This window comes from Canis lupus, chromosome 36, assembly GCF_011100685.1.
Source record: "Canis lupus familiaris isolate Mischka breed German Shepherd chromosome 36, alternate assembly UU_Cfam_GSD_1.0, whole genome shotgun sequence".
In the NCBI taxonomy this organism is placed as follows: Eukaryota; Metazoa; Chordata; class Mammalia; order Carnivora; family Canidae; genus Canis; species Canis lupus.
This window is the reverse complement of record NC_049257.1, coordinates 26620517-26633691: the sequence shown is the minus strand read 5'-3', so window position 1 is coordinate 26633691 and position 13175 is coordinate 26620517. Positions and strand designations below refer to the sequence as shown.

The 13175-nt window shown below is 38.9% G+C and overlaps 2 long non-coding RNA genes across 5 annotated transcripts in view; both read right to left on the bottom strand.

The window, feature by feature from the left end:
• LOC111094249 overlaps nt 1-9189 on the bottom strand; it is a 95188-nt gene extending 85999 nt beyond the window's left edge. For 3 of the 4 annotated variants that reach the window (XR_005384858.1, XR_005384856.1, XR_005384857.1), the window contains exons 1-2: nt 8991-9189; nt 7089-7140 (exon numbers count right to left, since the gene is read on the bottom strand). This is a non-coding gene — a long non-coding RNA (uncharacterized LOC111094249). The remainder of the gene's footprint in view (nt 1-7088; nt 7141-8990) is intronic. The other variant, XR_005384855.1, reaches the window with a different exon arrangement.
• On the bottom strand, nt 245-3442 carry LOC111094250. Its single transcript, XR_005384859.1, has 4 exons — nt 3201-3442; nt 2896-2958; nt 1892-1984; nt 245-521 (listed from the first exon to the last, which is right to left on the bottom strand). It is a non-coding gene; the product is annotated as an uncharacterized LOC111094250 (long non-coding RNA).
• Nucleotides 9190-13175: the final 3986 nt, after the last annotated feature.

The window sequence follows — 13175 nt, the reverse complement described above, 5'->3', positions numbered from 1 at the left end:
GGATCCCTTGAATGAGACTTTTTTTTTTTGAAAAAGCAGAGCCCAGCACAAAATAAGTATTCACTGTCCCATCTCTATTTTACTTAGTTTCAGAGGAATCACTCATTTATGATTTATTCTTCCCTCATTGCTAATATTTTTTCCCCATTTCTGAAAGGACCTGATGAGCAGGAGGTCTTGGTCCATAAATTCTAGAGTAAATGCCAAAGAGTTAGTGTTAAGAAACAAGGTCACACACCTGGGAGAGCCGGATTACCTGGATGGTATATCTTCTGAGGCAGATTGGGGTCGGCCCTGTGACACCGAGCACTGTCTGCTGAATGGCATTCTGCGTTCATTTGGGTAAGGGGCGAGAAAACAGTCGAAGAGGGCAGAAAGAACGTGCTGGACGGGTACAGAGGCCGTGGACTCCAGATAGGAGATCGATCAGCACACCTAAACCTGCAGCGCGCACTCCGGAGGGCAGCGTTTATGAGCCCAGCTGCAACCTCTCCCGCATACCTCCACCACGTACTAAAGGGCTTGTGGGAAGAAAAGAAGCAGCAATAATTCAGCACCAAGCAAAAGCAAAGCAGACAGCAGGAAGAAAAGGGGGAAAAAAAGGAAAACACCAGAATCCATAAATTCACAATCCCTATTGTGATCAAAGTTAAGAAAACTCTGGGCTTCAAAAACTCTTGAACTTGTTGAATTTGAGAGTGATGGAACATGCTATTTCTGGTGTTTGACCCTACAACCTTGTCCCTTTTCTGGTTGGAACCGCAGTGTCATTGAGCCGCCTGCCACAGGCATGCACAATTAAATCATTCCTTAAGAGCCATTAGCATGACAAAAACAATTGCTACCAAGGTTAATTTCTTTAGTAACCTTTAAATTTATTTTAGACATAAGTCACCAAGTGTGTATCAATAATTATTTGATTTGTGGATGTTTCTGACAAAACAGAAAAAAAAGAGCCGTCTTCTAAGATACATGATGATAAATGAAATAATAGACCAAAAAGGATGATTGGAACATTCTTCTCATCTTGAGTAGCACAACTTAAAAGTCAACGATTCTCATGGTCAAGAGGCTATTGTCATAATTTCCAAAAAACTTTATGCTCTTGGATCATGGTATCACTCTTATTTGGTGTGGAGAAGTGAGAGAACACATAAAGCAAACAAATGTACCAGTGTCGCAGAGTAAACTAATGAACAGAGACATTTAAACAACATTACGGGTTTTCATCATGGAAAACCAAAATAATTAGCAGTTTTCAATGAAAACGCTTCCTACTTCTTTTATAAATCATAAAACAGAGGCACTTTTGTCAGGAAATTACTGTGCAATACTATCTTTCTTTCTTTTCTTTCTTTTTTTTTTTTTCCCTGTTTCAAAATAATGGCTTAGCAAGCCATTAACACTTTAAACCTCATGTAACTTTTTCACAATTTAAATTCAATACAGACACACTCATGCTTATAAAGGAAAGGGACAAAATAAGGTGGAACAAAGACATAATACTGAGGGAAAGTGGGATGATGAGAAAAATCACCCACCAAGAGAACTTTGTTGGACCCTTAAACCAGCTCCTTTTAGGCTCGTCCCACCTGAAGATGCATTAACCAATTTTTGGCAAATCTCCTAAACTGAAGTCACTTTATGCTGTGTGTTACATACACTACTGGCAGTATCTACATTTTCCTTCCTCTTTAGATGTCTATTTAAGTCTCAACAAGCCATTAAATTAACTGCAAATTTCAGTATTACCAAGCCATAGCCTCTCGGCAATTACAAACAGGGTATGTGTCCGTGTCTCATCATCCCAGAGATTAAGCAAAACTACGTATTTAGTTGAAGATCAAAAGAAGACCCGTGATCTCATGGTAAGAATTAAAGTTGATATTACCTTGAAAAACTCTGCCTCTGTTAAGCAGTGCCACCAGACGAACACAGCTTCCCATAGTTCATTTTGATTGATATGTGGTATCTGTCACTGAGGCTAGAATCCAAAATGTAATGCATACATTACCAGAATGTCAGATCTGTGGTCCCCCTAGTAGTATCTATTGAACAACAGGTATGGTCATTGAGGGTTAAAAAAAAAAAAAAAAAAAAACCTAAAAAACGCAGAAAGAACAAAATCCCAGAAATGAAAGCAGTCTTGATGTTAATGGAATCAGAATCAGCCTCCTTACTGTACCCCAATTGCCACTGCCCCAGTTCAGACCCTCATTACACATGACTAACTTATCTCAAGGGCTTCTTAGTTTCTCAGCTTTCCTGGCTTCTCTATATCCAGCCTCGCTCCCTACCTCCACTCTCAGTCCACTCTGCACACAAAAGTCAATAATATTGTAGTAACATTACGTGGTGACTACACTTATTGCAGTAAGCACAGAGGGATGTACAGGATTGTGCAATTAATATGTTGTACACCTGAAATTAATACAAGATTAAGTTCATTGAATAAAAAAAGCAATTATGCTCATAATACTTCAATTTAAATAAATCATTTTTGAAAACAGATTGTCTTACCATTGCCCACTCCCTGAATCCCCTCTTTAGAAAGAGAGAGAGAAAATACTAAATAGAATGGGCTACTGTGTAGGACCCTATAGCACATAGTTTTGCCTTCAGAGTCTCCCCTCTGACTCCATCTTATTATTCAAAATTTATTTTCTACTCCTACTAGATTTGTCTTTTGTTGTTTACTTTGTTGCATTGTATATATTTGGCAATTTACTTTGAATTCTTTTGGGAATGTGACTGGGTATGAATTTATTAAATATTCATTTAGGTCTACCTGCAAGCTACCCATTCTGTGAAACTTTTCTATTCTCCTCCGGGGAGCTAGTCACACCCCTTTATGCTACTGTGTCATTTCAGAGTCGCCTCTATTCAAGCACTTACCCAATAATGTTGTAATTCATTACTGGTTCCATTTTTAACATTTTAAAATTTGTGACATTTAACCTAAAAAGATCAATTATATACATAATTACATACATAATCAATTAAAGACCACGTTGTACTACATACCAATTACATATACCAAACCTCAGAGGGTCAGGTCTGACTCCAAAGTTTGTATCTCAACAATTGTACAGTAGTAGTTTTTATAAGCAAAATCATCCATAATTTAATGGAGAAATTTCCCAGATTCCTAATGCCAAGTAAGGCTGGATTTAAAAGAATAAGTAATTAATAATTCATACCTAATCACATTCCCAAGGGGATTCCAAGCAAATTGCAAGATGTCCTCAGTCATAAGGGATACTATCATCTCAATAATTTCTCCATGATCAAAAAACAAAAAAAAACAATCACATAAAATGATTCTTTTCAGTTAGAAGACACATCATGCATTTTAAAATGCTAAAAATATTGGGGTAGGGTATGTCTTAAAATTGAAGAAGTACAGAAAAAACTTAAATAATTACACATGTGCAAGTCTACAAAGAAGTAGTCCAGGGGATCCCCAGGTGGCTCAGCGGTTTAGCATCTGCCTTCAGCCCAGGGCGTGATCCTGGAGGCCCGGGATCGAGTCCCACATCGGGCTCCCTGCATGGAGCCTGCTTCTCCCTCTGCCTGTGTCTCTCTGCCTCACTCTTTCTGTGTGTCTCTCATGAATAAATAAATAAGTAGTCTTTTTTAAAAAGTAGTCCAGAGAGCTACAAAGGCACAGAGAGAGAAGGGACCAGGAGGGCATCCCTATGAATGTAACATCTAAGTTGAACCCTAAGCATGTGTACGGGGAACTGGTGGCACTGGCCACATAGAAACGTGTACCCTTAGCAGAGTCAATAACAGCAACCTTTTTAGTCTTGGAACATAATGGTGAGGCTCCATACACCATTATGGGTCCCCGGATGTACCAGCCCTTGAATATAACTAGTCACACCTGAACAGCCAAATTAATAACCACGTTTCCACAGTTCTGAGTCTCATCTCTAAATCTGCACAAATAGCACTGAGGGATGCCTCGGGGGTTAGTGTCCTCGGATACAAGAGTGCTGACAATATTACAATATCCTACTTTGGTCTCCTCGTCTGGAAACTCTGGCATCACCGCTACTGTTAACGTCTCCCGTGTAATTGTCATTGACTCTGCCAAGGGTGCATCTTTTCTCTTCGTCTGTGACTACATCTAAATGACCATGGTCTTTCAAGTCTATGACTCAGAACGGACTCCCACACGCCCACCACCAGCCTCCTGGTCTCTCCAGGTTCCCAAGCCCCAGGCGCTTAGCTCACTGAAGCCTCAACCAAGTAGCCTCCCTTCCTCCTAGAGACGACTGAGGAATTTTTTCCAAGGCCCAGTATTTCTACCAGGTATCTTTCAGTGTCTGTCTCAGTTGTTATACAAATTTGTTCTTTCTCCATCATCAGCTTGACTTCTCTTTTTAATATTCCCAACTCCAAGTTGCCTTTTTACTAAATATCCCCAGAAATTATTATTCACAATTCTCATACAATGAAATCCAAAATCTTTTAGTTGCCAGAAGGAGCTACCAAATAATTTCATCCGATCACAAACTTTTATATCGGGGTCTCATGTCTGGGGAGATACTGTATTTCAATCTTGCTATCTGCTTGCCATGCAGGTATTAAGTATAGGTCAAATTAAACATTCCTGGCAAAATTCTTTCTACACATCCTCACTTTGGGCTTTTTCCATTTTCATTTAGAAAAAGACATTGATGTCAAGGCTCTGAGAAGGAAAACTAGGAAATTTTAGGAGAAAAAATTATGGCAATATAAAAGAATAAAGTTATCATTAGATGTAGGGGTCCAGGTTTCAAGTCTATAGTAGATCTGTTGATCTACTATACAAACTACATGCCTAAAGAATTTAAGTACTTAATAATATTCAACATCATCACACAAAGAATTAATGCTATAAAAATAACTCTAATATAAATCAGAAAAATGGAACAAAATATTGATAAATGTATCTGATCTTTAAAAACTTCTTAGATGTCATCTCCAAAAATCTTGACAGTCTATTTTTTTCAGTCTTGACAAGCAGTCCGTAAAATTTAAGAAGTTATTTACAAATGTAGAAAATAAATTTCATTTCAGTTGACTTACATGATGATGTCTAACATAATTTGTATATTAAATATTCTTCTATCATTTCATAGTAAATATAAGGCATAAAACACAGGAGGAAGCTGGAAGGCAAGCAAAGCTGTAGAAATTAATTCCAAGTATGTTCTGATAAGAGACGTAAAGAAAGAAAATGAAGTAAGTTCACAGTAACCCTACTAACCTTCTTAAATTCTCCACACATCTAAAGCTGTAACACACTTCACACTTCTCTCTACTCTCATCAATTAAAAAAAAAAAATGCTTTTAAACACACTTTTTAAAGATCTTTTCTTTTTTCCAAACTGTTTTAGGAAATGAAGATACTGTGTTTCAAATCATCTAAATTATAATTACTAAGTCAGTCCTCTTTGAAAATAAATCTCTTTTGTCTACTTGTCAAAATCTATTTGTTTTTAATTTGGAGTGATACTTCCCAGAGAAATTAAAGAACATTCATCCAATTCTTTTACACTCTTAATAGGAATTCTATTTTTAAAAATAATAGTAAATATAGAAAACAAACATATGATTACCAGAGGGGAGGTGGGTGAAGGGATGGGTGAAGTCGGTGAAGGGGATTAAGAGTATACTTATCTTAAAGAGCACTGAGTAATGCATAAAATTGTTGAATCACTGAAATCAATATAACACTGTATGGTAGCTATATTAGAACTGAAAATAAATACATACATACAAACATACATACATACATAAAGTCAACCACTTGGAGAAATAATAGCACTGAAAATTTAACACCATAAAATAAAAATGAGGATGAAACAAATCACTGAGAAATTGATACTTCCATCAACAAAAAGTTGTCTTTTTGCACCTCTATTCAAGGTTGTTTTTTCGACTGGGCTTTGTCTATTTTTGTGAGTTTTTTATCTTTTAGGAAATATAGAAAACTACCAGACCAAGTTCTAGAAATGTCTCCTATCCACACACCCCTACAAGATCAGGAAACAAGCTTTAATAGACTTCCTGGACTCATTCTATAAAGATTACTACATTTCTTCCTAATACTTTTGCAACAGAAAACTTCTAAAATACAGCATTTTTACTCTCTTGTTAAAATCAGCCCCCTCCTTCTTTTTGAAACTGGGTTTTTGTCTTATACTTTTCTGACTGTCCTGTTTCCCGGCTACCCCCTAGACTACCTGCACTGGCCCTTCTCGCCACCTCCTTTCCCCCAGAGGCAGATGTTTCTCAAAGCTCTCCCACTCCACTCCATTCCTCAGTTCCATTCACCGCCGTATCTCAACTCCCAGGTTTCTTTAAAAAAAAAAAAGACTCATCTGCCTATAACACTCTAACATTAGCATGAATTGAACCTTTAAATCAATCTTGTGTCCTAAAGCCAAGTATAAGTTCTTTGGAGAGAAAGAATTTTTCCCACTTGTTGGTTGGTGCCACAGAGCCTAATATCAGACTTTGCATTCTGTAGGTCTCTGAGAAATATTTTGCTGTTTGCTGAATAAGAAACCTGTTGAAGGTAGCATGCTTTCTGAATTAAGAGTCCAAACTAGAACTCAAGGCCTTTGATTCCCAGCTCTGAGTTTGATCCTCAAAGTCTGCTAAGCCATCAAGGAACAGTTCTTCTCAGAGAGTCTTATAAAAGCAATTATAAGTAAAACCAAGATCAGAATTAAGACTTAAAAAAAAAAAAAAAGAATTAAGACTTAGGGGGTGCCTGGGTGGCTCAGTTGGTTAAGTGGTCGACTCTTGATTTCAGCTCACATAATGATCTCAGAGTCCTGAGATCAAACCCTACACATCAGCATCCGTGCTCAGCATGGAGTCTGCTTGGGATTCTCTCTCTCCTTCTCCCTGCCCCTCCCCCTGCTTGTGGCCACATGCTCGCTCTCTCTCTCAAATAAATAAATAAATCTAAAAAAAAAAAAGAATTAAAACTTAGACTCTAGGACCCCATTGTAGGAAGACTGAATTTTAACCTGATTTTTCTGTCGTTTAATAACCATATAAAATAACTTCTGTCGTGGTTTTCTTACCTGAAAAATAGGGACTGAAAACTACCTGCCACGCTTATTGAGAAAAAGCAATCTGTAAATGATAAAATATTGGAAAATGCAAGGTTATTATTATTGTCTCATAAATCCAAAATAACAAACCCAGCCCTTCTGCTAGCAAAGGATATTTGGTTGTGCTCATTCATCATCAATGAAATCACTTAAAGATACACACTTCTAAACAAAAGAATTTTGCTCTCAGGAAGAGCAACCTTCCAAATGGAGAAGCTTCTCTACAAAAACGGGATTAGAAGACCATGCATTAAGCCAGGAAAAATTTGAACTTTCACACTCTTCTCAGATACAGATGCTAACATTTTTGTGCTTTTTAATTTTTGCCAAGGCAACCAAATCACCGATTTTGGAAAGACAACTATATAACATGGTTTAAAAAAAAAAATCAATTTGTTCTAAGCGACTATTTATTCTTTCCCCTCGAAGGAATTACATGCATGGGTTATTTCATGACATGTAAGAAAACATCTTTCATTTTTATGATGTATATGGCACCACTTGTGACTTTGGTGCTCATGTCTTAAAGACTATAACTTGCTCATAAAAATAAATCAGATGTTTCTGCAGAGCCATGTAATGCTGCTGCCGTCTGCTTACCCCCAGTACCTAATGAGGCATGAGACAGGTTCTGAGAACAATCAAGTTGTTTACTCTCCTCTGGCTAATAAAGAACAACAGAAAAGTATTAGAGTCTATATTCATCTATATCATAGAAGAAACGGACATGGGGGAAAGCAAAAGGTCTTCAACATTAAAATGCCTGACGGTGGTGTCTATAACAAGGCAAAAGTAAGTGATGGTGAACAAGCAGGAATTAGGGCAATCCATCAACAGCACCAGGACAAAGCAGAACAGGTGCCAGTGACAGCTAAGGATGCTGTCCTCATCTCTCTAGGCCCCACGTCATCCTCAAAATGAACCTTTTTTGTGAACATAGTATGGAGCGCAGTCCTGAGAGAGAGAAGAATTGCCTCTTAACAGAGGGCACCAAGAAGCATGAAATCTCATGATGCAAATAATTCTAGCTTTGGGAATGTCTCCTTCAAAATTAAAACACATCAGGGCGCCTGGCTGGCTCAGGTGGTAGAGCATGGGACTCTTGATCTCGGGGTTATAAGTTCAGGCCTCATGTCGGGCGTAGAGATTGCTTAAAAATAAAATCTTTAAAAAAAAAATTTTAAACACCTAAAGCTTGGCTTTACAGAGGAAAATGGTAACTCTGGAAGGAGTAACATTTTTATTGTATAGTCATTTAAAATGCACTGATCCATTTTAGAGAGTATTTTAAGAGGAAGGTGAAACCGCTCTAGTAAAACTCTCCCCTATTTCTTTTTCTTTTTTCTTTTTTTCTTTTTTCTTTTTTATTTTTTTATTGGAGTTCAATTTGCCAACATATAGCATATCACCCAGTGCTCATCCCGCCAAGTGCCCCCCTCAGTGCCCGTCACCCAGTCACCCCAACACCCTGCCCACCTCCCCTTCCACCACCCCTTGTTCGTTTCCCAGGGTTAGGTCTCTCATGTTTTGTCTCCCTCACTGATATTTTCACTCATTTTCTCTCCTTTCCCCTTTATTTATTCCCCCTTTTTCCCCCCTTCACTAATTTTTATTCCCCAAATAACTTTTTTCACTCAGCATCATACCCTCCAGGTCCATCCACCTTGAAGCAAATGGTGGGTATTTGTTGTTTCTAATGGCTGAGGAATATCCCACTGTATACATAGACCACATCTCTCCCCTATTTCTATTGAAAAACATCACTGATTAGCAACCTTCCTGCTGAAGCAAACCCCACCCCTTCCAGGCCCTGGGCAGCAGCAGGGAAAGGGGAGCCACCCACCCACCGAGCCAACCCACAAAAGCACTCACCGACCAGCTCACAAATTCTGAATCCTGTTTTGTGGCCTAGGAGAAGAGCCAGGTAGTGAGGCCACGTAGCTTCACAAACGTCTGATTTATTATGGTCGTGGCCCTGCTGGTAGAGGAAACAAGCTTACACAGCGTCTGAGTTTCCCTCAAAGACACAGATGCACTATATCCCTTTATTTACCTCTCCAGGGCTTTTGTCTACACCTCCCCACCACCCCAGTGTTCTTCCTAAGAGAAGAGAGTTCACAAAATCTCTCCCAGCACCACCGTGGTTACTTTTATCCCTCTGGTAAATTCTGACTTCCTAAAATATTAACAGAAGTGTCAGGGATACTGCGGAACATTTGTCCAAAGTGGCTGCACCAATTTAGCTCTGACCAGGAAGAGGAGAGTTTCGGTTGCTCTGCATCCTTGTTGAAAGCACTCCTCATCACTCTAGCCACTCTGCTCTCTGTGTGCTGCCGTCTACACAGCGTCTCATTGTCCTATCGCGTCGCACTGGCGACCAAACAAGTTCAGAACCTGTCTATAGATTTATTGGCCTTTTGTATATCCATTCCTGTGACATGCCCATTCAAGCCTTTGCCCCCTTTAGATTGAACTACTTGCCTTTTTTTTTTTTTTTTTGGAACTGTTCATCTTTTACTTAAAGATTTCAAGGAGTTCTTTACATATTCCAGATACGAGTCCTATGCTGATATATGCATTACAAACACCTTCTCTCAGTCTAAGGCTTGCCTTTTCACTTTCCTGATGATGTCTTTCAGTAAACAGAAGTTCTTGATGTTGATGAAGTCAGATTTATCAACCATTCCTTTTATGAATTATGCTTTCTAATATCCTGCTTAAGAAGCGTCTGCCTAAAAAAAAAAAAAAAAAAAGAAGCGTCTGCCTACCTCTAGGTCATGAATATCTCCTTCTACATTTTCTTCTTTAAGTTTTACTTTTTTTTTCTTTTTAGATTTAGTTCTATCATCCAATTTGAACCATAACTGGCGAGTAGTATGAGCTACAGAACAACATTCATATCTTTCCCCATACAGATATCCAATCGATTTAGCATCGTTTATTGAAAAGACTTTCTTTTTCCCAATGAATTTCAATGATTTGCTCACCATAAATTAGGTAAGCATAAATATGTGTTTCTGTTTCTTGGGCTCTCCTTTGTTCCACTGGTGCTCCCTGGAGAAAGTCCAAAATCAGTAGAGAATAAGAAGCAGAATCTGTTTGGTAATATCAACTAAGGATAAACCCATCATATAACCTAGCCATTCCACTCCCTTCTTGCTATAGACCCAAGAGAAATGAGTACGTATGTCCCCCCCAAGATATGGACAAAGATGTCTATCACATCTTCATTCATCATGGTCAAAAACCACAACAAATCTAAATATCTACCAATAGAAGAATGAGCAAATCAATTGTCCTCTATTCATACAATGAATAGCAATTTACAGAGCCGCACAGCAGATGCGTATTACTGGGTAGCCATAGAAAAGAACAAGCTATTGCTGTGTACAGCAATATGGAAAACCTTACAGACATATAATGAATAAAACAAGCCAGGCCCAAGAGTCCATAATGATTCCTTCAGATGAAGTTCAAAAACAGGCAAAAGTAACCTGTGGTACTAAAGTCAGAATGGTGACTACCTCTAGGGCAAGCGAGAAGAGGGTACCGACAGGAAAGGAGCATGAGGGAGCTTTGTAAGGATCTGGAAATATTCCGTCTTGGTGTGATGGTTACATGGGACTGCAGATGGAGAAAAATTCATCAAGATGTAAATTGAAAACCTGAGCATCTTACTGCATGTTACTGTCTTAGTTTCCATCACTGCCCTAACAAGCAGTCACAAATTTAAGATGTTAAAACAATACCAATGTATTATCTCAGAGTGCCATGGGTAAGAAGTCCAAATTGGCTCAACTGGTTTCTCTGTAGCAGGTTTCCCAGGACCCAAATCAAACCGATGGCAAGCTAGGCTCGTATCAGGAAGGTCTCGGAAGGATCCTCTTCCCAGTTCACTCAGGCTGTGGGCAGAGGCCAGCTTCTTGCTATTCTAGGACTGCAGTCCCCAAGGCCTTGGTGCCTGTCAGCGAGGGGCTATCCTTAGCTCTTGGGGCCTCCTTCCATCTTTGTGCAGGGCCCTCGCATCTCAGAGTCTTCTCAGGTGTGGAATCTCTCGGACTTCCCCTACAGCATCTCTTCTGTCTCCCTCGTCAGCCACATCTCTCTGACTGATTCTTCTACCTTCTTTTTTGCTTTAAAGGACTCATGGGATTACATTGGGTTTACCTGGATAATCCAGTAGAATCTCCTTATTTTCAGACCCATAACCTTAATTACATCTGCAAAATCCTTTATGACATTTAATGTAACATATGAAACAGGATCTAGGGATTAAAGAGTGGATATCTTTGGAGAGAAGGGCATTATTTGAACAATCACAATTATCTTCGATAATTTTTTAATATAGTAACGTGCAAAGAGAGGTCACTCACTAAAGAAACTAGTGGTGCATGCATGCAGCTCCTCCTCGCCCTGGACTTCTATCCCATTTGGTCTTATTCCAGTTATGTCCTTGACTCACTTCATTTTGTGATCTCAAGAAAGTCAAATATTCATACATAGCCTACTCCTCCTTATTTCATCTGTATCATCACGTACATTACCAACCGAGGCATATGCTTCTAAATCCACTGAGATAATACATTCCATTGTTAACATGGAATGAAGAAATATCTGACATATAAAACTACATCATTTGTTTTATCTACTAACCCCTTCAACCAAATACATTTTTTCTTTTTTTTTTTTTTTTTAGGAAACTCCACCCCTAATATGGGGCTCGAACCCACAACTCCAAGATCAAGAGTCAACATGCTGTACCGACTGAACCAGCCAGGCACCCCCCCCGCCCCCACCGCAAATATATTTTATATGCTTAGTCATTGATCCAATTAACCACATTTCCCTCTAGTCAATTCTGTTGGTCATATGGCACATCTTTAAACATTAATAACGATATTTCAAAAAAAATTTAAGAACAATATTTCATTATTGCCTAGGCACTATGTCAAACATAGTTTACACAACTATGCTTTCAAAGAGCAAACATGCTTAAGAAGTTACTTGCAATTTTAGTTGACTCACTCCAGTTTAGTTCACAACTCATCCTTACAAATATTATTTTTACATGAAGATTTATGGAGGAAAAAAAAAAAGTCACCCAAACTACTTGGTAATTTATGCAGATGTGCTGTCAAAATCTGATGTACTTTCAACTTCCAAAGCACGTATGTTCTTGCGCTGTTTTCCACATAATCCAGCATCAAATAAAGTCGTCAGTAATTTCGACTTGATTGCACTATAATTATTCAAATATCCTTAATTTTATGCTCTGGCCTAATTTCCATATTCGTTGTTATCATTAAAAATGATTATTATAGATAATGTACCTAAAGTGCTTCCATTAATTGGAAAATGCAATTCTTGAACAATAATAGTCATAACAAAAACAACTCAATATAAAGGCCACTATGGCAATGTAGCTGTCCTTATCAACATGAATCAGGCTTGAATGCCATAATCTCAGCGCCTAATGGTCCCCTTCCCATTGGGCATGATCGCTCCACGGGGGATACGACCACAGACTGATCAGCTACCGTGTCCCCACGCCAGGTCATCCTCCCTGAGGCCTCCCAAGAAAGGCAAGCTCCCAGGTGGAGATCAATGTCTTAAAAACAGCCACGTGTGCGGAAGCAGGGGTTTGCTTATTGCAGCTGCTCAGCAGGGCTCTGCACATCTTATCAATCAAGGAGGAGCAGCCACATTTCCTGTCCTCTGCAGGAAACAGAACCTCTAGCTGAGACTTAGCAGCAGGAATTCTAGCGGTTAGCCAGATGAGAAAAGAATTCGGGGTCAAGGAGAGAAGGAAAAGGTGAAAAGGAAGGTAAGAGAGGAGAGCAGAGTGCAGATAAGGAATTAGAGACTGTGTTTATCACGGATCCCTTTGCAGCGCATCCTGGGAGGTCTCCGCATGCCGCTTCTCTGGGGCCTGGAGAATCTGAGAAGTAGGCATAAAAACACGTCAGGAAAACAGGGTACCTGATAGGAAAAGAAGCTTTAAATCGGAGGTAGTATAAAAATTGTTTAAATGCTTAGCATTTTATTAACTTTGATTTT